The sequence below is a fragment of the Humulus lupulus genome, chromosome 4, assembly GCF_963169125.1.
Source record: "Humulus lupulus chromosome 4, drHumLupu1.1, whole genome shotgun sequence".
Lineage (NCBI taxonomy): Eukaryota > Viridiplantae > Streptophyta > Magnoliopsida > Rosales > Cannabaceae > Humulus > Humulus lupulus.
In genome coordinates, this window is record NC_084796.1 from 98,486,231 (window position 1) to 98,513,687 (window position 27,457).

Here is a 27,457-nt window from a genome sequence, read left to right on the forward strand (position 1 = left end):
AAACACTAATGTTCCATAAAATGCATTTTTAACATAAGAGTCTTGTTAAATATAAAGACCTCGGGTGTCCCACAATTTCATGCATTATTGGTGATCATTTTATTAACAAGGCTTTACTTGATGTGGGTGCTAGTGTGAATTTATTGCCTTATTATGTTTATAAACAACTTGGTCTTGGTGAGCAAAATCCTACTTCTTTAGCTCTTCAATTGGCTGATCGTTCTGTGAATATTCCTAGAGGACTTATAAAAGATATTTTGATAAAAATTGATAAATTTTACTTTATAGTCGATTTCATTGTTCTTGATACTCAATTTTTTGAAAATGTGCATGCTCAAATTCTTATTATTTTAGGTAGACCATTATCAGCTACATCTAATGCAATCATTAATTGTTGTGATGGTGTTTTGAAATATCTTTTAGAAATATGACTGTTGAATTGAATGTATTTGTTGACGCGGTTTTTTGCCAATAGTGGATTAAGAAATCCGACAATAGAGATATTATTCTTTTTGCTAAACAATGATTCAACAAATGAAAAATATCACAAACACTCACACATTAACGTGGTTCAGTGGTTAAAATCCACCTAGACCACGAGACAATCTTATTGATCTATTTAGGACACTGGAAGAAATTGTTGATGACAATTTCAACAGAGTTTCATTATATAGAGCGTCGGTCCTTTTTTTCTGTCTATTCCCTTGGTATTTAGAGTGGATTCTCCTGGACAAATTTGGGTAACTGCGTACATATATATGGAAAATAATAAATTTGGGTAACTTCCCATTTGTATAAGGATATTATTGCTTATAAAATTTACATCTGTTATCTTGGGTAATAAATGTGTAATAAAATCTTGGCCTTTATGAGGTGTATAAAGAATCTCCGAGTCTTTTGTGATCCTTCATTGTGCGCCATGACCAGGCTTTTCCGAGCTGAACACTTTCTTCGAGCTGGATGTCGAAGAATGAATCTAACCTGAAATGGGCCAAGTTCAGAGTTTCTAGAAGGTGATCTGGTCATCACACATGTCGAACTAAATTTTCGACGCAAGAGGCATTCTGGAGATATTCTGGTTGTCGTAAGTTGTCAAGTTTGACTCGAGCTGCTAACTCCAGAGTTAGCTAGATATTCTATATGTATGCTTCCTTCATGCGCTTGTCTGCCAGCTATACCCCGTGTTGAGTAATTCAGTTTGTATTTATTTTGGGGTTCAACATTTGTAGCCCAAGCTCCTACTCGTGCATGACGTCACTTTTGACATACACAGTAGGGGATTTCAGCCTTCTGTTATGTGAAATTGTGCCTACCCACTCATTTGAATGTGAGACACGTGTCGGTCTATAATCGACGTCTATTCGGGTTTTGAGTACTATGACAGCTATCTTGAAAACTTTTTGCCGCTGCATGGTTTATTTAACCTAGGCTCTTGGATCTCGAACTTATCTAATCGTGTGGCATAGATCGGTTCCTGAAGTTTACCTATAAATAAGAGAACTAGACCTGAACCTTACCACCTTTACATTAAAAAAATTTCTTTTTCTTCTCAAAATACCTTCAGAGCCTTCTGCATTCTACCATTTTACAGGTGCTTTCAGGCTATTTCCTGTGCTGTCATCACTTCCTCGACCGAAAACCAATCTGTAAGTATCCCGAAAACCAGGCTATTTCATGTTCGGTTTAAATTTCATATTCTTATTTTTCAATAAGTTTTACAAAATTTTCCATTATATTTTCTTACTTTGGTTATGTTTGAGTTTAGCATGGGTTTCTGTTAGGCTAAAAACAATAGCACTAGGTCTAATTAGAAATAATGTACAAAAAGAAACGAGTGATTTTTCGGGTTTCAAAGAGGATTGTTTGAGTGTATGCATAAAAATTTGAGGGTTTTTAGGTTCAGTTCTGGGTAGCTTAAGGGTTATGGTTTCTCAAGTGGTATTGTATTAAATTGCTTTCCCAAAAGGTATTGAGTTTGACACGCGGATCCCGAAGTATCAGGGGTTTCCCGAGTTTACCGCGCGTGCTCACTGATTGCGTGTGTGCAGACGTGTTGTTGCTAGGGGAAATATAAACTCCTATATATCTTAGGTTGAATAGATCGAGTTCAAAACCTTGGGTTACCATACCTTTATCACCATAGCAAGTTTTCATCTTAGGTAGCCTCTAACAGGCTATTTTGTCTCCAAGCGAGAAAAGTCATGGCCCACCAGAAGAAGTCAGTGGCGAGCTCTTCTTCTCAAAGTGTGAGTAAGGGTAAGAAGATTGCATCTGAGACCCCTATTCCCCACTTCAACCTAATAGTGGATAGGGAGATCGTAGTTGACCCCAACTCCTTCTTTGTAGTCGATCACATCGAATCCTGGATAAAGACTCAGGGCAAGGTGAATAAAATTTTGCTGAGCCACGGGATCAAGTTGGGGTCCGAGGGTCTTGTTGCCCGCCTTTTGTTGGAAGGAGAGTGGAGGTGCACTTCACTTCAGGACGACTTCGGGTCCTGGAGTGACGAGCATCTGAAGCTAGGTGCCTTTCTCCCCTTGGATCAATATTTCATAGATTTTTTGAATTACGTGGAGCTGACACCATTCTAGCTCCCCCCAAATTTGTACCGACTTTTGGCAGGGCTAAAATATATGTTTTTGAAGCAATAGTGAGAGGTTCCCACCTCTGCCGACATCATGTACTTCTTTTGCCTCAAAGCCAATCCATAATCAAAGGGATGAGGTGATGGCTTCTTCTACCTCAGCAGATTCCCCATTACCACCTTCATCATTGATCTCACCAGCCACCGAATGACTATAATGATCAATTCTTCATTTCAAATGGGTTCAAGAACTGCACCCATCGATATTTCAAACATCATCGTAAGTTTCTCAACTCCTTGAACTTTGTACTTGAATTCCTTTTCAACCAAGTTTAAACATATTCTGATTGAGTTGTTACTTTGTGCAGCTATATATAAGAGGATGGGAAAGTTAGAGACCCGCAGAGGTCAATACGAGACCCTGACTCGTATTCTTGCCAAGGAGAAAGAGTTCTAGATCATGGATAATGATGCTGCCATGGTGGCTTGCAAGCTGATCCAGAAAGATCAAACACTGGCCATCAGAGCTCGAGGTCCTCCCCAGGAACTCATCCATGCTATTGAAGAGGTTGATGAAGAGGAGGAGGTCGCGCAACTGGTGCGCAAAAGAAAAGCCTCTGAATATGGACAACATCCTGACTAAGGTCGAGCTGCTTTCATCTTGTAATGCAACAAAGTTTATGGATATTTTTTTCTTCATATATGTCTTTCATCTTTAATATCTTGTATTTTGGATTGTTAGATAATATTACACTTTTTTCGTCATTGTGCAAAACATAATATTCTTTTATTAAGATGTGTCATTAAATTGTACACATCCTATGCATAGAAGAGAAATATTATGTTTTGCCTTATAAATAATGTTATTTGATTTTTTTTTATTGTTTCATTAGGTTGATTCACATTAAATACTTTGAAATTTTATTTTTGAAAAGTGAAGAAAAATCGTATCTTTTTTAGAAATAATTTGTGCTTAAATTATAAATCTTATGGGTTAAATAGAGAGGATCCTTACATGCATGTAAATGAGTTTTTAGAAATTTGCTCAACTTTTCGCTTTCAAAATTCTTCAGATGAGTCTGTCGAACTTAGGCTATTTCTTTTTTCATTAAAAGATAAGTCTAAAGCTTGGTTAAATTCCATTCCCACTTGAACTATAACTACTTGGGATCAACTTTTCAATAAGTTTTTGTCCAAAATTTTTCCTATGTCTAAAACTAATAGTTTGAGGAGAGAAATCTCTGAGTATTTTGAAAAAAATAATGAGGGATTTTATGAATGTTGGGAAAGATTTAAAGATTTATTGTTAAAATTCCCTCATCATGTTTTTGAAAAATGGAGACTTGTCAAATATTTTTATGATGGTTTATCTCATTCAAATCGTCTAATGATTCAATCCATGCATACTGGAAAGTTTTTACAATTTAATGGGCAAGAGGCTTGGGATGCCCTTGAAAATTTATTTGTCAACTCTCAACAGTTGATTTATGTAGATCCTAGGTCTAGATCAAACTATTCTCCTAGGGGGGGGGGGGGGGGGGTTAGTGTGGTGAACCAATTTTTTTTTTAGTTATTAAAATTTTTGTGTTTTATTTTATTTAATTGTTAAGTGTTGTGAATTATTTTATTTAAATGTTTGTTTAGTTTAAAATAATTCTTAGAATTGTTTGGTAGAATTTTTGTGAAATTATTTGTCAAATGATATTTATTTATTTTATTTTAAAATGTGATTATTTGAGTTTTGATTGAATGCACTAAGGTGCATGGTAGGTAGTGATGCACCCTAGCGATTTAGTGTGTGCAAGTGCATGGTAGCATGGTGCACATGTGTAGAATTTTCTACACACTTTGAAGTTGCCTTTTATTGGATTTATTGGAATTATTAGAAAAAAAATAAAAGGAAGAGGAAACAAGGCTTGGACGTGTATGTGTAGTGGGAAAGGAAATGAGTTTTATTCCATTTATTTTCTTAATCAAATATATTAAAATTAGAAGTCAATGGCTATTTTGGGAAAGGAGGTGATCATCTTTTATCTTTTACCAATTATGATAAAAAAAATAAATGAAAATGAAAATAAAAATAAATAGAAAATAGGAAACTTACCATTTTGTGCTTTGGGTTATTTTGGGTCACTTTAGAATAAAAAGGGAAGAGTGAAATAGAGAGCATTATGCTCATGTTGGCTGCCGTGTACTAGAGAGAGGAAGAGAGAGAGAGAGAGAGAGAGAGAGAGAGAGAGAGAGAGAGAGAGAGAGAGAGAGAGAGAGTGGCGTGATAGAGAGAGAAGGAGAAGAAGAAAGAAAAGAAGGAGGAGAAGTAGAAGAGAATGAAGGATTCAATACTAGGGTATGTATCTTTTGTATTTGTGGTTTTTCAATCCTCTCTTCTTTTTCTTTCTTGAGTTTTTATAAGTTATGGATTGTGGTTTGTTGGTTTTCTTCTTTTCTCATGGTGGATTTCAAAAAACCGAGGGCTTGAACAAGTGGTGGCTATAATTTTTGGGTTGGTCACTTTTGTGTTCTTGATTTTTACAGTCAATTGAGGTAATGAGATTTCTAACCTGTTTGTTGTTATGATTTTGGGTTGTATTGGTTGATTGATATTTTAGCTTTGATACATGAATTGTTTGCCTAGGTGTGTAGCTCTATGATTTCATGTGGCTTGGTGTTAGGCATCATATTATTATTGGTCATGGGAAGATTGTGTTATGGTTAAACTATGAAAAAGTTTTGTTTCTATTTGTATAAGATGAGATTGGGTGAAAGATAAGGGTTATAAGTTTTACTATTTTATGTGTATTGGTTTTGATTATGGGTATGTTTAGGTTTATGGTTGTTTGTGATTTTGAATATGGATTTATATTGGCTATGAAACTATGTTGATCTCTTGTTATATGAATTGTTTGATCTTAGGATCTTGAGTATGATGATATTGATGTTATGATATCTATGTGAAAGCATGCAAGGGTTTGGTTTTGATCCACTAAATATGGTGATATTGGTATTTTATGTTTATGAGAATGAGGGTTTTGACCTTTAGGGCATTGGTGCATGATTGTGATGTTTTTATTTTTGTGTCATTTATACATGTTAGGAACACGCTAGGTTAATTTGAATAAAAGAAAGGATTGTCTTGATTTTTTTTATATATAAGTTGATATGTTAGTGATTTCATGAAGATTATGGATTGAGTTTTGAGAAACATCAATTAAATATGAATTTCATGATGAATTATGCTTGCTGATTTTGTGAATAAATGGTGAATAAGTTTGGTGAAATAATGATATGCATGCATAGGAAATTTCTCCAATGATATGTTGTATTTGTGAAAGTAAAATGGTATTTTAATTCACACTTAAAATGATATTTTTGCACAATCTATTACCTACATATTTTTTTCTTTATTTTTTAGAAAATGTTGAGTTTTAAACATAAAAATGGCGATTTTGAGAATAAAGATAGTTGCTGGAATTTTTGTAAAAAAAGTGAAGTTGTATTATTAATAAAAGAAATTTGGTGAGTACCTTGAAATAAATTAATACCCTAAACTATGGTAATATTAAAAGTGATATTTTTTTATATTAAATTAGTGTTTATTTTAATAGTTATGATTTTCTTTATTTTTTTGATCAAGAAGAATGTTGAATTTAGTTCACTTGTGAATTTTAAGTAAAATAAATTATGGATGAAAGTTTAGTTAAGTATTTATAAAAATAATAATTTGATTTTTTCACATATGAATTTATCCTATTTTGAATTTAATTTTTAAAAATGACCCAAGTAAAAATGTATTTTTTCACATCTAAAAATTATATTTTTCTCACATTAAATTTGTAAATTTTTTAATTGGATTATAATGTTATTTTCTAAATAAACAAGTTAAATTATGAGTATTTTACATAATTTTTAGTTTTGGTTATTATAAGGAATTTAAAAGTAAGTAATGGAGTTATTATATTTTAAATGATTAAATAAAATTATTTTATGAAATAAAATAATGTCTTGAGAGATTTAATCAACCTAGTAATTTAAGAAGATAAATAATGGTAAACAAGGCATGTTACAAGTTTATTATTTTGAAAACGATAGAAGTAAGACGCGTAGAATTATCGTTTTAAACGCCACATTTACGCAACGTTCCCACATATGCATGTCGCATGCAAATTCACTTTTACGTTAAAAAATATGTCTATTATGCAATCATGTAGTTTTTATAGCAAGATCATGCATGCAATATAGGTAGAATGCGCATTATTCTTTTATGACCTTATGTGTAAATATGCCTTGTTTAGATGTTGTGAGTAACTCTCACCATGTGTGCATGGCCCATGCACACATGAGTTATATGAGTGGGAAAAATAGAGATTATGTGAAGCTAAGGAATGTTATTTTTATTATGATATAGGCTCATTGAGAAGTTGTCGTTTTACTTAGCTTGGACCTGAGGTAAGGAAGTTAGATAGACTTTTATTTATTTATGCTGTGAATGGTAAGATTGTTTGTATGAATGGAAGTGTTATGATGCTTTGCGCTATGAATTATGAAATGCTTTAATATGATGATATGTTTGGATTGTATGACTGTTGTATGTTATGAATGGATGTTAGCGTGATGAACACGACACATCAAAAGGGGTTACTAAGGATATGAAGATGTAACCCGAGTTACTAAGGATATGAAGACGTAACTCCAAGGGCGGACGTGCCGAGGTTATTCAAGGACCAGAGATCCTGTTTACCTCAAAGGGTGACATGGAAAAGTTAGCAGGCCATGTTCACAAGGAAATGATTATGATGATGTTATGATGTTTATGTTATGATGATGATGTTAATGTTGACGTGATTATGTTTATGTTTATGATATTGACACCATTATGAAAATGATGCTATGATATATATAAAGGTGGATGAATGTGTATGTGATTTGTTGTTTCTTACTTGTGTGTTGCATGTACTTCCTTACAGGGCTTTTAGCTCACCCCCTTACTTTCCCTTCTAGGTAGCAAATAGGTTTATCTATGGCAAGCGTGGTGATGTGGGGAGTTCTGTCGTTCTGGTGTGTATGGCGTGGGGACATCCTATGGACGAGAAATGATCAATTTAAAATGCCATTTTCTTTTAATAATGTTATGTTTAATGGGACATTTTAAACTTATCAGTGAGACTTGAACTTTTGGTTGTTTTAGAACTTTGCATGAAAATTGATATTTTCTTTTTAAACTATTGGGCCCAACTTGCATGTTTTAAGCAAGACCCCACTGAAATCTTTATAACAAGTGGCTTTCTCTTATAAACCAATGAATATGTGAATGTTTTACAAAGCACTAGACTAGGGCGTTTTACAGTTAGATATGAAGTAAAAGATGAAACTGACTTAAGAACTTCTGTTGAAAAACTAGCAGGAAAATTAAAAACCTTAGCAATAAGCAATACTATGAATTCTTAAAGATCTAGAAATGATGTTTGTTCTTTATGTTCTAATTTTTGTCAAAATTCTCAATCTTGTCCATCTTTCAATGAAATATTTTATGAAGAGGCAAATGCTTTACATTCTTATGGAAAACCAAATGATAACACTTTCTGTTCAACTTACAACCCAAATTGGAGAAACCATCCAAATTTTTCATGGAGACAAATATTAGGAAACTTATACCGGATATTTATTTATTTTCATGTAGATCTAATATTAAACAAATTAATATGAGACAACCTAGAACATGTTTCTAAAATTGAATTCAAAGAGAAATAATGATAAGAACACTTACATTATACGCAGTGGAATGAATGAGTCATTCCTTCAGTTTCTATAACCATTGTATCCTTTCTATCGTAGAGTATTACTAAGAAACTGAATTGTTCTTCAATTTTCTTCACAGCCTTCCAAAGTGTCCTTGGAATCACCTAGACTAGGGTGGAAAATTCTCAAAACATGAGATATATACAGAGAGAAGAAGAATAGAAGAGAAAAATTGAGGCTTAGAAAATGACTTATGTAGTAGAGAGAATCTAAAACCTAATAGATCTTCTAATCTTCTTAGAAACTTTGTGATTCAACTTATGTTTTCAACTCTCTCTTAGCATTCCTTTTATAGAATCAATTAGGTCATTTAATTTAATTTAATTAAAAAATCAAATAAAATAGTAGATAATATCGGCCCTAGATCGAAATTATCATGGGCTTTAGGCTCGTGAAATTTCCCATTTTGTTATAAGCACGTTGGACTTAAAATCAAGGCCCGTATTATTTTTTATTGATTTAATTAATTAAATCTTTTATCAAATTAATTATTTATAATTTGAATCTTGATTTAAACTTATTTATTAATTTAGATACTAATTTATCTTAATTAATAAATTTGTCATAATTTCTCTTTTCTTCTCTAAAGTACATAACTCTGTGAAACAATCCAAAATTGACCTAGTCAACTTTGATAATTCTAATTGATAATTACATCAATTAATTGAGAATATCTAGATGATTTTGTCCAAGGTAGTGGGGACCATGGACCTATGAAATCAAGCTCCAATAAGTTATCATAAATCTAACAAATAAATTTACTAAGTTATTAATTCATCGTGACTCCACTAAAGACTCGGAATTGTACTCTTGAATTCATAGAACACTCTATAAGCAATATAGATATGCTATTAATTTTCCATTGTTACAACCATAATTGTCACTCAATTCTCTATAGACGGTTGACAATGAGATGGGACTAAAATATCGTTTTATCCCTCTTTGTATTTTATCCTTAAAACACTTAGTTCCCTGTAAATGATATTTCAGTAAACTAATATTAATTACTGAAATGAGATCTCTATCATTTACCACATTGAACTAAACTAAAAGGAAACCATCGTTTTACATCTTCGTCAGAACAAATTGTTCTAATTGCAACATGGAAACTGAAATTAAATTTCTACTAAAATCCGGAATAAAAAAAACATCATTTAAAATTAAAATTTATTTCCAAACTTCAGACGAGCTGTCCCTCTAGCTTGGACTGCAACGAACGCTCCGTTCCCAACTCTAAGCTTTAAGCCGCCTTTGTCCATTTCCTCCCACCATTCAAGAAGCTATAAAGAGTTACAAACATGGTTAGTAGATCCAGAATCAACAATCCAAATGAATTTATCATTCTCTAAAACACATGTTTCTAAGACATATGAACTATAATCATTACCTTTGTTTTTTGCTGCTGGAAACTTGGGGCAATCCTGTTTCCAATGCCCCTTCTCTTTGCAGTGAAAACACTTACATTTACCTTTCTTATTTTTCTTGTTCTTCCCCTTAGGCGTTTGTGCATTTGGTTGTGCACTCGTCTTTGCAGCCTTTGCAGGCTTGGGGTTGTTGTTATGTCCATTTTTCCTCTTGTTTCCAGCTTTCGAAGATGAAGCTTGGTTAGCTTCAGCCTTAGCTGGATCAACAATAGTAGTAGTAGTTGTCTTCTTTTCTCCTCCCTTACTCAGTCCACCCATGATAGACTCATAAGTCTGCAGCTCGTTCATGAGCTGCGTCAGCCATAGTTGAGTTTATTCAAAACATTGTTGGTGGCGAATGGCAGGAAAGCTGGAGAGAGACTGTTGAGGATTAAGAATACTTGAGTTTCCTCATCTATTGTTGCTCCATGCAGTTCAGCTTCCTGAAAGTAGTTTGTCATTTTTGATCAGATGATCGCGAACATGTTGAGAAGGTGCCATCTGAGCATTGGCATATTTCTTGTGGCCTCAAAACGAGTATGCGCTGCGTTGACTTGGCACCAAACATGTCTTGGAGCTGATCCATGATTTCCTAGGCCATCTCGACATTCTCCATCTTTGTCTTGAGAGTATCGACCATACTAGTCAACATGTAGTATCACACCTTGTTGTTAGTCGCCTGCCAACGCTCATACTTATCCCTCACAGACTTCGTAGTTCCTTTAGTTGGAACTTCCAGGGATTCCTCAGTCATGGCGAACTTGGAGTTGGCACCACTCAACACAATGTTGATGTTTTGCTTCCATTTAAGGAAGTTTTCTCCAGTGAGTTTCTCCATCGAAAGTTGAGAAAGGATGGGAGTAGACACAACCATAATGATACTACAAATTATCAATAAAATAGAAGTCAATCATTTTTTCTCAATAAAACTTCTATTAACTCTAATTTCAAGAAATGGTACAACATATACCAAAATATGTAAGATATGAAATAAAAATTACCACAAAAAATTATATCTCTATCTCTTTAGGTTTTTAAATAATCTATGATATCATTGTCCCGATTGGCGAGAGTCAAAAATACCACTAGTCAAATAAAGTTGTAAACATACTTAATAATAGACACCATTATTAACAACCTATTATTCAATCAAAATAAGAAAACAAAATCTCTTATTTTATGATCTAGACCAACGGTTTCAATAATCAATAGATTTAGTCATAGTAGTCATCGTAGGGGTGAGTCTAGTAGAATTTGACCTATAATGATCTATCTTTTGAAATCTAACCTTGTCAAAATAACTAATGAACACCTTCCGTAGAGGGATGAATCAAAGTGTCTCGAGGCCTCATTAAGCTATTGACCTTGTAAAACCAACGGTGGAGATCGAATATTATTCTTATAAAATAAGCTCATTATAAAATAGTATTTTTATTATTAATTTTCGAAAATTAATGACTATGGTTATCCAAAAAATTGAAAACATAAAATTTTTAAAACCAAAGTCTTATAATTTCCTATTAATTCTAAAGTGTCACATTGAAACAAATTCAATTAATTTAGAATTAATTTGTTGCTAATCAATATTTAGGGTTAACTAATACAATGAACCTATACAATAAAGTCCAACTCAGGTAAATGGGTCTTAACAATTGAGTTTGTATGGAGGAGGGCTGGGTCCAGTATGTCGTTCCCACTACTAAAGCCCCCCTACTTTCATACAAGGTCCAAATGATAGGAATTTAAACCTTCGTTTTATTAATTTTTATTAATTGATTAGATCCACTATAGTCATGTAAAGCAAATGGGTCTTCACAAGTGGAATCACCCACAAGAGATAAATTTCAACTTTACATTTTCTAATGGGTCCAAATAAAACCTATCATTTTATGAATATTTTATTTGGCAAAATCCATATATCTAGCAAAATATGAGCCACTATATGCATCTAAGCCCAATTGCAAAAATATCACATATAGTGCAAACCGATATGCTATAATTGGATGGGTATATGAACAAGTCTATGAATTTATGCAAAAATAACACAATTTATTTTATTTGCAAAAATACCACAATTAATTATCTAGAATTTATCAAAAAATTCGAATTAATTAAATTTTTACAAAAATAAGCCAATTTAAATGAAATTTATCAACAATTAACAAAAGTTAATTTAAATTTCATTTTTCAACAATCAACTTGGTTTATGTTAATCTGAAAAATATTAATTTAATTTAAATAGAATTTATCAACAATTAACCAAAGTTAATTTAAATATAATTTATTAAAAACTATTTTATTAATTTGTTTGAAAAACATGATGTTTTTAAAAATCTAATCAATTATAAATTTTTAAAACAAATATCATCTGCTATTTTTGAAAAAAATATCATAAACAGTTAAACAAATTCAAATATCTATAAAAATATGTAGTTAACATATTTTCAAATTTCAAATAATTTAAATATTAAAATCTATAGAATAATTAGATATTATTATTTTCAAATATCATATTTTAAAAAAATATCTTAAATATATGATAACTTAATTCTAATATTTTAATATATTAAAATATTTAAAATTAATTAGTTAACCTATTTTTAAATTTGAATTTGAATCTTTGTTGAAAATATCTATTTTTAAAAGATCAAACGACAAAAATATCATATTTCAAAAATGATATTTTTAAATAATATAAAATATCTGATATTTTTGTATTAACCTATTAAAAATACATTCAAAAATCAAATTTTAAGAAAAAAATTAACGCAGGCCGCGACCACAGGACGATTCTGGCGATTTTTCGTGCACTGGCCGCTGCCAGAGGTTTATGGTGGCCGCGACCACTAGCTGCTGTTACCCAGGTCGCGACCACTGCCCGATAATTTTTATTTTATTTTTTATAAAATTTGTGCAAATTTTCAAGCCAAAAATATTTTCTAAATAATTTTTACCATGATTTACATCAAATAAAGCATTTATATAAAATAATTTGCAAAGAAAACATAATAAAATAACCCAAATATGCTAATAATCACATAAAATTCAATATGCTTCATAAAAACATGAAATCCACTCAATTACTCAACACATCAAATAATTCAATTTTATCATGTTCATGCATGAAAATAAAGATTACCAGAGGCTCTAAGGCTAGTTAGTAGGAAACTTATACCAGATCTTTACTTATTTTCATGCAGATCTAATATTAAACAAGATAATATGAGACAACCTAGAAAATATTTCTGAAATTGAATTCAAAGAGAAATAATGATAAGAATACTTACATTATACGCAGTGGAATGAATGAGTCCTTCCTTTAGTTTCTCTAACCCTTGTATCCTTTCTGTCGCAGAGTATTGCCAAGAAACTAAACTATTCTTCAATTTTCTTCACGACCTTCCAAAGTATCATTGGAATCACCTAGATTAGGGTGGACAATTTTCAACACAGGAAATAGGTACAGAGAGAAGAAGAATAGAAGAAAAAAATTGAGGCTTAGAAAAAGACTTATACAGTAGAGAGAATCTAAAACCTAACAGGTCTTCTGATCTTCTCAGAAACTTGTGATTCAACTCATGTTTTCAACTCTCTCTTAGCATTCCTTTTATAGAATAATTATGTAATTTAATTTAATTAAAAAATCAATAAAATAGTAGATAATATTAGTCCTAGGTCGAAATTATCATGGGCTTTAGGTCTGTGAAATTTCCTATTTTGTTATAAGCCCGTTGGACTTAAAATCAAGGCATGTATTATTTTTTATTGATTTAATTAATTAAATAATTATTTAAATCCTTTATCAAATTATTTATTTATAATTTGAACCTTGATTTAAACTTATTTATTAATCTAGATACCAATTTATCTTAATTAATAAATATGTCCTAATTTCTCTTTTCTTCTCTAAATTACATAATTCTGTGAAACTATCCAAAATTGACCTGGTCAATTTTGATAATTCTAATATATAATTAAATCAATTAATTGAGACTATCTAGATGATTTTATCCAAGGTACAATGGGGACCATAGGATCAAGCTCCAATAAGTTATCATAAGTTTAACAAATAAATTTACTAGCTTATTAATTCCTCGTGACTCCACTAAAGACTCATAATTGCACTCTTGAATTCATGGAGCACTCTATAATCAATATAGATACGTTATTAATTATCTATTGTTACAACCATAATTGTCACTCAATCATCTATATACGATTTACAATGAGAAGGGACTAAAATACCGTTTTATTCCTCATTGTATTTTATCCTTAAAACACTGAATTCCTTGTAAATGATATTTCTATAAACTAATATTAATTATTGAAATGAGATCTCTATCATTTAGTACCTTGAACCAAACTAAAAGAAAACCATCATTTCACTTCTTCATCAGAAGTTATAGATGTTAATATCTATGATTAACACTCCCACTCAATTATACTACCGAGTTCCCAAGATGTAAGTATGGGCTAGCCTGTGGGGTAAGCTGGAAATGAATAAGTCAAAGAACTCAAATAATACAATCAGTTAGAATACTAACCACTCAGAATTAAGATTGAAATTACATCTGGTCAACTATATGATATGACTAGAATAGATAATAACGATATGTTTACTTATCCTATCTACTGTCAATATCGGTCCAGTCTGATGTAACAAATACATCCGATCTTATCTACTTTGCTAATGTTCTAGAAAGAACATAACACTGAGATGTGTAAGTAGATCATATCGTAGATTGGCAAGTCAGTGTAAATCCTGTGCACTGACTAATTTTATGACTAACTTATATTTGAACATATAGTCATATTGATAGTCCACTGTGATTACATCACTATAAATACGATTAGCTATATGCTCGGGATTTAATAGAAGTTTATATTAAAAAAATAATCATAAACATAAAATATTTGAGCAAAGTGATTGACAAAGTCAAAAAATGATTTCTATTATTTTATTGATAATAAATGAGATTACATAGAAATTGAGTTTTATTAGGGCATAAAACCCCAACAACAAAACCAACTTCAAACAAACCAAGGGAACATGCAAAACCAAAATCATGCCCAACAAAATCAGCCATATCCTCAACAAAGAAAAACTTCCTTAAAGGATACTTTAAATCAGTTCATGCAATCTACTCAACAGATCATACAAAATTAGTCTTAATCCATTACTAAACTCGAGACACAAGTAGGAGAACTTGCAACTGCTTTAGCTAATAGAGAAAAATGAACATTTCCTAGTCAGCTCATCCCAAATCCAAAAGGTCAATATGAAATAGGTAATTCTAGCCATAATGAAGAGGCCAAATTTGTTTCCACTCTTAAGTTTGGAAAGAACATAGTTAAGCTAGATTACCTACCTCAAATTGAAAAAGAAAGAAGAAAGAAAAGAGTCAACTTGAAAATTCTAGTGTTAATGACTTTTCAAACGAAGAAACACAAATCCCTCATTTCATCCCCAAAGCTCCATTTCCACAAAGATTAATTCCAATTGAAAGAGGTACCCAATATGGTGACATCTTAGAAGTTTTCAAACAAGTGAGTATCAACATCCCATTCGTAGATGCCATTAAACAAATTCCAGCATACTCTTAAATGTTTGAATGAACTTTACACTATTAAAATAAGCACTAATGTTCCAAAAAAGGCATTTTTAACTGAGCAAATTAGTTCCATAATTCATCATACATCTTGGGGCTTGCTAGCTAGGCATTCATATGACCATAATTCTACAGGGCTAGTTATCTAAACAAGTCATATAAATTTATCAGGCTTGTTATATAAACCAATCATATGCCCAAGGAATATACTATTGGGACTTGTTATCTAAACAAGTTATTTGTTATCTAAACAAAACATATACCCAAGAACTAAAACATATCATACATATACATATCATAGCATAAACATATAACATAACATAACATAACATATAAGCACATAAAATCTATCCTATTTTCCTTACCAACATCGGGATATGATAACAAGGACGAGATTTGGAACACTCCTAAAATAAACAATAGAAATGGTGAGTATTTCTAAAGAATAAAGAATGAATGCAGAAACTAAACCATCAAGAACAAACTTACCAAGAAAGAACTTAAGTTTCAAGAACCTAATCAAGAACCAATAACGAAAGTTAGGATTTGAATAAAAGGAACTAAAGAAAACTAAAGAGTTTTAAAGAATTGGACTAAAAGAATAAGAGTACCTTAGTTGACCTTATGGATTGGTCTAACTCCAACACTGAAATACACTAAACCTCACTTCCCAAGTATTTTATAAAGCTTAGGAATGGCAAAGCTTTTTCCCAACCCAAGTGTTTATCACTCTATGGTAGTACTAGCACCTTGGAGTCTGATCACAACTGAAGAGTGAGGAGAAGGGCTGGGTTCTAAGTCCTATTTATAGAGTTCTAGGAATAAAAATCTTCTTTTTGGCTTTGAATAAAAATAATGAATTTAATTGCAAATATTTTAATATTCTTCAGTCAAAGGCTTAGGACTCGGTTAAATCGCTCAGAGGTAGGTCTTAGGAGTCAAAGCTTGTTTTAAAAATAAAAAAAAATTAAAAAAAAAATAGAATCCTAACTTCTAACTTCCTAAATCTAGTAACTCTAAACTCACCTATAGTAAAATCAACATAACTGGAGCTGTAGGAATTCGATTTAGACCATATTTATAATGTTAGAAAGCTAATTCAATTATCTACAACTTTCTTGAAATACTATTGTTCGAAATTCATAATATAACTGAGTCAAAAATAGTCCGGAAGTTACAGTACCCTAAAGATACGAGAAAATCTATTTAATTATAACAACCTAATCCACAAATTTCTTAACTAACAATAAAATAACAAACTCTAATTCCCTAATAATCATGCTTATGAAAAGTGTCATATTCTTATTGGCTCTATCTAAACCTTAGGTTATAATAAATAATACACCTAGGACCAGCAATATTAATCAAACCTTATGTTATAATTAATATTCTTAAACTATAGGTTAAACTTATAAAATTTATAACTATTGCTATAAGTTTTCAACTAAGTCCCAACTTGAACCAAAATCCACGGAATCTAACATACTACAAACTAATACTAACTACTACTACTACTACTACTACTACTACTACTACTACTACTACTACTACTACTACTACTACTACAATCTAGCTAGTTAAGTAAATATTCTGGGACTCTGCAATTCTCCCCCACTAAAAAGAATTTCGTCCCCGAAATTTACTTATCAAACAATTCCGGATACCGGGTTAACATGTCTTCCTCCAACTCCCATGTTGCCTCCCGTTCAGAACTTTTACTCCATAGGACCTTGACTATCGGAAAACTCTTAGACCATAATTCTCTCATCATTCTATCTAGGATGCTAGCTGGTCATTCCTCGTAACTCAAGTCTTTCTGGAGTGCTATCTTATCATATTTGAGGACGTGAGATGGTTCTGACACATATCTACACAGCATCGAGATGTGGAACACATTGTGACTATCTGCTGGAGTTGGCGGTAGGGCTAATCTATATGCAACTGCTCCCACTTTGTCCAATATCTCAAAAGGACCTATAAACCTGGGACTAAGCTTGCCTTTCTTCCCGAACCGCTTCACACCTTTCATAGGAGATATCCTTAAGAAGACTTGATCTCCAACTTTGAATTCCACATCACGCTGCTTGGCATCCGCATAAATTTTCTAACGGCTTTGAGTAGCGAGCGTACACTTTCTAATCAGCGCTACTACATCCTGAGCTCCTCTAACAGCTTCAGGTCCAAGTAGTTGCCTTTCTCCTACCTCATCCTAATGCAACGACGATCAACCCTTCTTCCATAAAGTAGCTTGTAGGGTGCCATCCCGATTGTTGACTGGTAGCTATTGTTGTAGGAGAATTCTATCAGCGGCAAATACTTACTCCAAGATCTCGTATTAACACCGATCCTCTATCGAATACTATTGTCTTAGAGATTCTATGCAGTCGTACTATTTGTTGGACTTAAACGTCTGCGTATTGATCTGTTGTGTACGAAGTCTTAACAGACAGGAAATGAACTAACTTGGTTAATCTATCTATTACTATCCAAGTCGAATAATGCTGCTTACTTGTTCATGGAAAACTCGTCACAAAATCTATGGCTATATCATCCTATTTCCATTCTGGAATGCCAAGTGGTTGCAATAAGCCTGCAGGCTGCTGATGTTTTGCTTTCACTTGCTAGCATACTAAGCATTTAGACACATACTCCGCCATATCTTTCTTCATTCCTGGCCACCAATATAACACTTTAAGGTTGTGAGTCATCTTGGTCGACCCTGGGTGAACTAAGTATGGGGTATTGTGTACTTCTTCTATAGTCTTAATCTTAATCCCTTGATCATTTGGCACACATACCCGTTCCTTGTATCTTAATAACCCCTAACTAGATATTGGGAAATCTGTGGCCTTCCTTTCTCTAACTGCATCTATATGTGCTACTAATGTGTCATCATGTCCTTGCCTAATCCGTATATCTTCTAACAGGCTTGACTGGATGGACAAGTTAGTCAAGTTACCAATGACTAATTCTATTCCAGCATTGATCATCTCCTGCAGTAGCGGCTTTTCTATTCCAGCTAATGATGCTAGACTTTCGTAATTCTTTCTACTTAGCGCATCAACAACTATGTTTTGCCTTGAGGCGTAGGCTATAACCTTATCATTTTGCATCAGCACACAACCCAATCCTTGCTTCGACGCATCGCAATATACTACAAACTTATCATTGGGTGTTGGTACATAAAGTACTGGTGTTGAGCATATCCTTAAGCAACTAGAAACTATCTTCACACTTATCAGTCCAGTTGAACCTTTGATGTTTCCGGGTTAGGTTGGTAAACGAAGTGGCTATCTTAGAAAAGCCTTCTACGAACCTCCAATAATAACCTGCTAGTCGCAGAAAACTTCTTACCTTATACGCGTTCTTTGGTCTTGGTCAATCTTTACATCATCTACCTTTGATGGGTCTGCTGCAACTTCTTTCTTGGATACTATGTCCCCGAGGAACGTTACTTGCGAAATCCAAATTTTGCACTTTTTGAACTTGGCGTAAAGTTGATGCTCCTTTAGTCGTAACAAGATCAACCTTAAATGTTCCTCATGTTTGACTTCGTCCTTTGAGTACACCAAGATATCGTCGATGAACACTATGACAATTTGTCCAAATAATCCATAAAGACCCTATTCCTTAAATCCATAAACACGGCTGGAGCGTTGGTAAGACCAAAAGACATAACTAGAATCTCGTAATGTACATAACGAGTTCTAAAAGCCGTCTTGGGATCATCCTCCTCCCGTACTTTGAGCTGTGATACCCAGTCCGTAGATCAATCTTTAAAAACACGGTTGCCCCTCAGAGTTGATCAAACAAGTCGTCAAGTCGGGGTAGTGGGTACTTATTGTTAATTTTCATCTTATTCAGCTCGCGATAATCTATACACATATGCATACTTCCATCCTTCTTCTTCACAAATAGAACCGGTGCTCCCCATAGCGGATGGCTCGGTGCCCGATACTAGTTTGATTGTGAAGTCTATCTCCCGTGTCGGTGGCAATCCTCCTAATTCCCAGGAAATACCTCTGGGAATTCCTTTACAATGTGGAAGTCTCTAACTTTTAGTGGTGTTTCCTTTACCACATCCGTAACGTTGGCTAAGAATGCGTGACATCCTTTTTCTATCATCCTCTGAGCTTTGAGAGATGAAATAAGTGGCGTATGTAGTCCTAAAACTTTTCCCATATAGCATCGTTTCTGACCGTCAGGAGTCTCAAACATCACTTGCTTACGTCTGCTATCGATGGTTGCGCCATGCCTTGCTAGCCTGTCCATGCCTAATATCATGTCGAAGTCTTTGATTTCTAGCTCTATCAGGTCTCCTTCTAGTTCTACGTCCTCAATTTTGATTGGTACGCCTTGTACTATCCATAATGATAAGACTATTTTACCCAAAGGCAACTATGTCACAAACCTAGTTCTACAAGGTTTGTCTAATTTCTCTATCATTCCTAACGAGATATACAAGTATATTGCTCCCGAATCAAATAATACAGAAAATACATTATTGAGGATAGAAATCTAACCTGTAACCAATTTATTGCTAGCATCAGCTTCTCCTTGGGTTAAAGAAAATACCCTGGCAGGAACCATTGTATTGTCCATTTTCTCTTCTTGCTTGAGCTGGGGACACTGCCTCCTTCGGTGACCTTCCTGACCACAGTTGAAGCATCCCTTGATGTTTGCATGACATTCCCCAAGATGTTTCTTTTGGCACTTAGAGCATTGCGGGTATTCTACATAACTCGACTTATTGCCTCCATTGTTTGTCCATGCTCTTTTATCATCATTGGCTTGCTTATCATCTGGATGACTTCTCTTCTGACCATTACTATTACTATTGCTATGCTGATGACTGTTGTTGTGGTTGTTCCTACTGTTTACCGAGTTTTTCGGAAATGAATAACTAACAGAATAATAAAAAGATAAGGACTGTAGAAATACTGAAATGTAACTAAACAAACAGTGTTTTTACGTGGTTCAGGCGTTAACAAGCCCTAGTCCACGAGTCGATGTTATTATACTTGGAAAAGGTTACAGTAAGATGGCTGGTGCATAAGAACTTCACACACTCACAATGTTTCTCTCGGGTTCTCTTGAAGAAGATGAAGCTAGAGAGATTTTGGTAGAGTTTTTGCTATGTGATCTCTCGGTCCCCCTTCTTGTAAAAGGAAGGGGTCTTTATAGCTAGGGTTTCAGATTAGGGTTTTTCTCTACGTACATGAGTCTTAATTACACCAGCCATAAATAGGGGATACAATTACTGTAGTAGCATGGCTACCAGACTCTATGTGGGTATATTTACGTGAAAGTATGGGGAACACACAAAGTCAGCCGTCTTTTCCAAGTTGTCAGCGGAACAATAGGCGAAAAGGTACCCTTAGGCGTGCTGGGATGTGTGCGGCTTTGACCTGACGGGCGTGTCAGGCGGGATCCTGTGTCAGACGGATATCATTCCAAATATGCCTTCTCCCGGACTCGACCGTTCGGTTTTGTTCTGCGCGGGGCACGGAACTGTTTCCGCGGAGACCACTCGAAGAGCCTCTCCTGGAAGGGGCCTCCCCGAGGAGTATCCTTCGGGAGTCCGGGAGAGTCGACGAGTTTCCGTGTTGTGCTTGCTTGGAAGAGTAATCCGGATACTAGACAGGAGAGGCGAAGCCTTTCTGTCCATCCGCGAGCTCTGGTCACCCTCCGTGAAAGACATCGATAATTCTGCTTCCCCGAGGTCATCAATCTAAACGCTATCCGGAAATCTGGATAACATTTACCCCCCAAGGTCGCGGAGCTTTGAGAGATCCGGGAGCTTGTACAATCGGTTTCTTAGACTAGGCGAGGGGGCACCTTCTGTGTTCCCGGAAGGGTTCCTTTTTCCCGCCTGAGTATTAGTATGAAAGAGAAAAGGAATTTCTTCTGTTTGAGATCAAGTACTCAAGTGCGGCAAGGATCACGTGTCATTCTGGGAATGGTTCTGCGACCAAGACGTGTGCGTGAGGCGACTGGTTGAGGATGCGTGCGTCAGTCATCTGACTATTTGACGGTTTTTAATGGTACTCAGGGCCCGAGGTGGTGTAATGATGGGAAATAAATACTTTATTCCCATCCGAGGAGTCATAAATAGGATCGTCGCTTCCTCTCCAGCCGTTGGATCTGACGCACATGGAATGGGAAGATCGGGACCGTCCACTCGAGGAATTCGAAACGGCTACTTCCCTGCTATAAAAACGAGGGAAAGGACCTTTCTTCCTCTTTACGCTTTCAGATTCTCCATCTTTAGGATTTTCAGATTTCCAAACCTTCGAACTCTCAGGCTTCCCAGCTTACGTTCCTCCGAACTTGCCATTTCTTTTGGTAAGTATCTGGAAACTTTTCTTTTTGATTTGGCAGTGGGTTTATTCCCCGAAGTTCCTGGTTTGAATCGCCGTTCATCTTTGCAGCTTTTACTTCTCGCGATCGTGCTATGCAGTGATCCAGTTACTCCTTCAACCTCCACCTACCAGATTATCAGTAAGTATTTCTACTTTGCTCTTTCCTCCCAAACCTTAGGTTGTTGGTAGTTGTTAGAGTAGAGGTTTCTGCCATTATTGCTTATGTGCATGTGTGAATAGGGCTTTGGTAGGCATGTGATTGATTGTGAGTCGATAAGTAGCCTTTTCTGCGTGTTTTGGCGATTTGCGTTTGGAAAGTCGTCCCTTGTTTTGCTGTTTTAGGGCATAAGCATGAACGCCTTTAGGGTGTCTTTCTCTGGAAAAACACTTCTTTTGGCGGGCTTAGGCTCGGGGTTTGAGTCTGGTTCCTTGCTGTCCTTCGGGTGGCATGGTGCCAATCCCTCGGCAAGCTCGGTGGGAGCCTCTCCAAGCGGTTTTCGGGGAGGGTCTCCCCGACGCCTTTGATACCACTAGGGTATGACAAGGGTGCTGACTGCTTAGAGTGTTTTCTTCTTTCTTTTCTTTTGTCCAGTGACGAACATCTCGAAGGAACAACTCCTTGCTGCGGGGGAGGCTGAATCTGCCCAAGAGAAGGGCTCTCCTGTCGCTGGTGGAAAGGGGAAAGGAAAGGCGAAAGCGGTCGCGGCCAGCCCACCAACCTCCAATAGTTCCATCTGGGAGATGGACCAAAAACCGAACCTTTTCAGGAATTATGGCATGCTGGAGCTGTATTCCTCTGAGGCAGGCCTGAAGAACATCCCAGGTCTGATGTGGCACCGTCTGTCGGTGCTGGGCGAGTCAGCTAGCCAGAGCCACGAGGGCTTTGGTGCCTGGAGCTGGGCACACATAGTGTGCGGAGCGCACTTGCCCCTAAGGAGTTACTTCGCCAATTTCTGTGTGAAGGCGGGGATTGCCCCCTTCCAGTTAATTCCTCCCAGCTACAAGCTCTTAGCGGGGTGGTTCATCTTTTGCAAGTCCCGGAGACTGGAAGCTCCTACCCCGGAGGAGGTGCTGTACTTTTATGGGTTGAAGTCTCAGCCTATGAGGGGTCACTCAGACAAGGTGGGGTTTTACAGGCTAGAAAGGCACCCGGATGTGATGTGCCCCACTTGTCATACCACGAGGGTTCCAGACCTCCGGGAATACTGGTTCCTGACGACTGGCTTCCCGTTGAAGAGGGTGCCAGCCCTATCTTTGGACTTCAAAATCCCTGGTAAGTGTTCCTTCTTTTCCTTTTCAACTTTGTTTCTTTGCGTTTGAGTTGCCTTTTGGGAGGATCTCTAACGCTTGTATTTGATTTTTGCAGAAGTCGTTCCGCGGACACCTCGCTGCGCGGAGATGATAAGGAGGTCCAAGTTCTACGAAGGGCTTTCTGAGGAAGAGTTGAGAGTGGAGGGACTTGTGACCTCCGAATCGTTGAGGGAGTATGGGTTACTCGCCTCCTTCCAAAATATCGAGCCAGTAAGTGGTAGGGGGCAGACTCAGGTGTCGGCTGACATCCGGGAGCAGATTGCCCTGGAGCTGTCTAAGGTGATCACCCAAGCCGCTCGGGACGAAAATACTCTATCTCCTAGTTGGGCGGAGAGGTTCCCCGACCCCCAGCCGGAGGGAGAGGAGATCGAGGCTCGCCACGCCGCGGCTTACCCTAACGAAGGGGCTCCGGGGGCTAGTTCCTCCGGGAGAGGTAAGACTAGTTTTCGATTGATCCACACCCCCAGCCTGTCTGAGGTTTCCCAGACCTCTCAGATGGGGTTTGATCCCCGTTTCCTTAGGCTAGATCCGCGTAGGATACCTTTCGACAGGTACTGTGATAGGGTAGATGAGCTCCTCTGGTGTCTGAGTGATGGTAGTCTGCCAGAAGGTGTCATCATGGTTGACCCTTCCTCTCTCAGCATGTTCTTCCCGGACTTCAAGGAGTACGGGAGCTTCCTGGAGCAGGAAGCGATGTTTTGTTTTGCTCGGGGAAGGCCATCCACGTTTCTCGTGCATGGTCGTCCCTTTCAAACTTTTCTTTTTCTTGTTTCTTGTTCCCTGCTGGCGGGTTTGCTTGTACTTTTATGTTGCTAATTGACTGTCTTCCGCTTATCTTCTTTCTCATTTCTTGTTGGTTCGTTAACCTTGCTTTGTACGTTTCTTGCAGAGTATCCCGAAGCCAAGATGTTGGGGAGGGTTACTTTGCTTATTAAGAAGGCTGCCACCAGCCAAGACCCGCCCACGGGGAAAGGACGGAAGACCAAGGCTGGTAGGGGAGGTAAGGCTACCTCCCCCAAGAAGACAAGTGGCGAGGCGCAAGCATCTCCGAGGGTAGAGAAGTCCCCTGCTGAAGGGCCTTCCGAGACTATGATGGTCTCGAGTAGCAGTAGCGACGGGGAAGGGCTTGTGTTCCCCGTGAGGACAACTGGGGTGAGCAAGCGTCCCGGAGAAGATGCTGAGGGTGCTAAGAACAAACGCCTTAGACACTCTTCTCCCGGTCGAAGGCAACAACAACAGCAACGACAGCAATCACAACTACAACAACAGCAGCAACAGGAACAAGAGAGACAATCACCAACGCCGCAGCAGCAGCAACAGCAACATCCAAACCAGCAGCAGCAACAAGGGCAATTACTTCTGCTACCGCAGCAGCAAAAGCAACAGACCGGGGCCTTAATACCCCAGCTGCCTCCTCCTCCAGCCCAAAGGGGGTCCACCCTTCCGGGGTCTCCGTCTTCTCAGACAACCAATCTTCCCCTGCCTGGCCTGAAGTTCCACTTTCCGCGGAAGCCAACCAGTTTTCCCGCTGCCCTCCTGGAGGGTGTAAGACGGGCCGATAGTTTTTTGAAGAGGCAGCTAGAGGCGGAGAAGGCCGTTACTCAGGGAAGGGCAGATAACTTGTCTGCCGTGAAGAGGGCTGAGCTGGCCGAGGGGGTGAGATCTCCTCACCCGGCCGGAGCGGTTCTGGATGGTCCAGCCTTGGAGAAGAAGCTGGTGCCTAGGCTCGGACGTGCATTGGCGCCGTTCGGAGCTGAGATGATGGAGGACATGGCCCTGAGCTTATGCGAGCTCAATTCTGAGAAATGGGCCATCAGCAGCAGCAAGGATCCGCTGTTGCTGACACACGCTGTGAAGCAGCAACTGTCCGGGGTAAGCCGTCAGTTGTTATATATTTTTTTTTTTTGGGACCACCTGTCTCTTGGTCCTGCTTTAGCTCATTCTGTTGTCTTTCCTTGCAGGCCTCTATGATCGCGGAACGCTCGTTCCGGGAGGTTGGTGCAGCTCTGGTTCAGCTGGAGGAGAGCCAACTGGCTCGCCAGGCCTTGGAAGCGGAGAAACAGAAACTGACCCAACAGGCCTTGGGGGCTTCGGAAAAGATTGATCAGGCCCGGCGCACGGCTGAAGAAGAGGCGGAGAAGAAATATCTTGCCAAATATCAAGAGTACCGGGCCAAGGCAGAGAATGAGTTTAGACAGCGGTCGGATGGGATTAAGACCGAAAACTCCAAGCTCCGGGAAGAGCTGTCCCAAGCCAAGGTGGAGAAAGATACCCTGGAAGCCCGCTTGCAATCAAAGAACGATCTCCTCCTTAAGCGGCAAGAGGAATATTCCACTCTTCAGAGTAAGCTGCACGACGAGGAGCAACTCCATAAGAGGAGCAGGGATCTCGTGTCTATGCTTCAGTTGGGGCTCGCCGAGAAGGATAAAGAGATCGGGGCTTTGCAATTCACTGCCAGGGGGCATGTGACCGAGAAGCAATCCGTGCTGAACCAAAATAGGGAGCAGCGCAAGGCGATTGATTCTCTTAAGGGGGAGCGAGATGCCTCCAAGGCCGAAATGGAAAAGTTGAGGGCCCAACTAACTGCCGCGGAAGCACAGCTGGCAACCTCCGAGGCGGAGCGGTTGAAGGAGAAGGAGGATGCTGAGGTGATACTGAACAGGACTATTAATATATCGCATGTGGTCCTCATGCATCAACTCTGGAAAGTGAACCCGGAGGTGTTAGGCTATCTGGGAGATGATGCCGAAGCCATGAGGGAGAAGCTACTCGTGTGGGATCAGGGCCCAGAGGCGTACGTCCAAACTTATAACATTGACGAACGTGCTGAAGCTCCTGAGGCGGGAGATCCCGGAGAGGCGGGGACCTCTGAACCTTCTCATGACCAAATCCCTCCTTCCAATGAGCCGACTCCGCCAGCCTCAGCTGAAACAGATGCCCCCGAAGCTGCGGTCGTGGACGCTGTAGTTACCCCCAATGCTTGAAGGGGTTTTATCTTTAATTGTTTTTCATTTTGAGTTTTTCATTGCGGACAATTTTGCCATAATCATAGCATTCTCCTTTCTTTTCTGCCGAGTTCTTTATTTATCTTTGCGCTTAGGGTAGACATTTATACGGTAGAAACTGTTGTAGGGGCGTATGGGGTTTTGGTTCCAACGGCCAAAACTTATGCACTTCCCAGTTGAAGCTTTAATGGATGATGTCTTTCCCCACGTAGTTTCTAGGTTACGAAGGTTTTCTGGTTCCAACGGCCAGGCTCCTTTCACCGTACTTTATCTTTCCTGAGGCAAATAGCCAATCCCGGGACTTGTAGTTATACTGTTCGCTGGGATTGCTAAGGTGAGTCGTTCCATTGTTTGGAACGGGAGTTCTTTTGGTGAGCGTCGCTAGACTTAAGGTTAGATCTTTGCGAAGCAAGACTAACTGTTGTTGCGAACCTCATGGTGGCTGGCTTCAGGGACCTGGCATGGAGCCCTGCGAGGCTAGATCCGCCGAAGCAAAGCTTTAGAGCGCTCGCGGATCTTGCCATCTTTTGCCTTGCGGGATCCGGAGCTGGAGCATGCGAAGCAAAGCTTTACAGCGCTCGCGGATCTTGCCATCTTTTGTCTTGCGGGACCCGGAGTTGGAGCTTGCGAAGCAAAGCTCTTCAGCGCTCGCGGATCTTGCCATCTTTTGTCTTGCGGGACCCGGAGCTGGAGCTTGCGAAGCAAAGCTCTTCAGCGCTCGCGGATCTTGCCATCTTTTGTCTTGCGGGACCCGGAGCTGGAGCTTGCGAAGCAAAGCTCTTCAGCGCTCGCGGATCTTGCCATCTTTCGCCTTGCGGGACCCGGAGCTGGAGCTTGCGAAGCAAAGCTCTACAGAGCTCGCGGAGAATTCTGCAAAGGACTTGTCAAGGAGCTGGGCTACACAAGAGATAATTCTCATGATACATAATGGTAGGCATTTCTGTGGCAATTTTCACTTAAGCACATAATGCACATATGACACGTAATGCAAGCATGTTCATGGCAACAAATAAACCTAAGCTTAACAATTAGAGCAAAACAATTTAAAAACTTCAAACACAATGCTAGCACATAAGTGGTGTTCTGTGTACGTTTTGTTCAAGGGGCGTATGGCTAAGCCTTAGCCATGTATACCCCCCAAGCGAGCGTGGGGTCCGGACGTCTCCGGACCGCGTGGTCGCTTGTTAAAACGCAGCTTTGAACATAGGGATAAAAAGTGCAGTAAAAGCGGAGTGAATCCCTCCGTGTTTCATTAAAATAGCCTGCTAGGCGTTAGTTTTACAACAGGGAGGATTATTTCCACATTTTTTACTTTTGTTATTTTCACCAAGGACTTCCGACTGGATGGTCCGGGGCTTACTGGTAGTAACGGCGGAGGTGCTCCGCG

At 37.8% G+C, this 27,457-nt stretch overlaps 1 long non-coding RNA gene and 1 other non-coding gene across 2 annotated transcripts; one reads left to right on the plus strand and one right to left on the minus strand.

The window, feature by feature from the left end:
• Positions 1 to 3,806: 3,806 nt before the first annotated feature.
• Positions 3,807 to 3,913, minus strand: LOC133833198 (small nucleolar RNA R71). Its single transcript, XR_009892592.1, has one exon. It is a non-coding gene; the product is annotated as a small nucleolar RNA R71 (small nucleolar RNA).
• Positions 3,914 to 4,787: 874 nt separating this feature from the next.
• Positions 4,788 to 7,858, plus strand: LOC133829088 (uncharacterized). Its single transcript, XR_009891517.1, has 3 exons — positions 4,788 to 5,128; positions 6,990 to 7,030; positions 7,583 to 7,858. It is a non-coding gene; the product is annotated as an uncharacterized LOC133829088 (long non-coding RNA).
• The last annotated feature ends 19,599 nt before the right edge of the window (positions 7,859 to 27,457 follow it).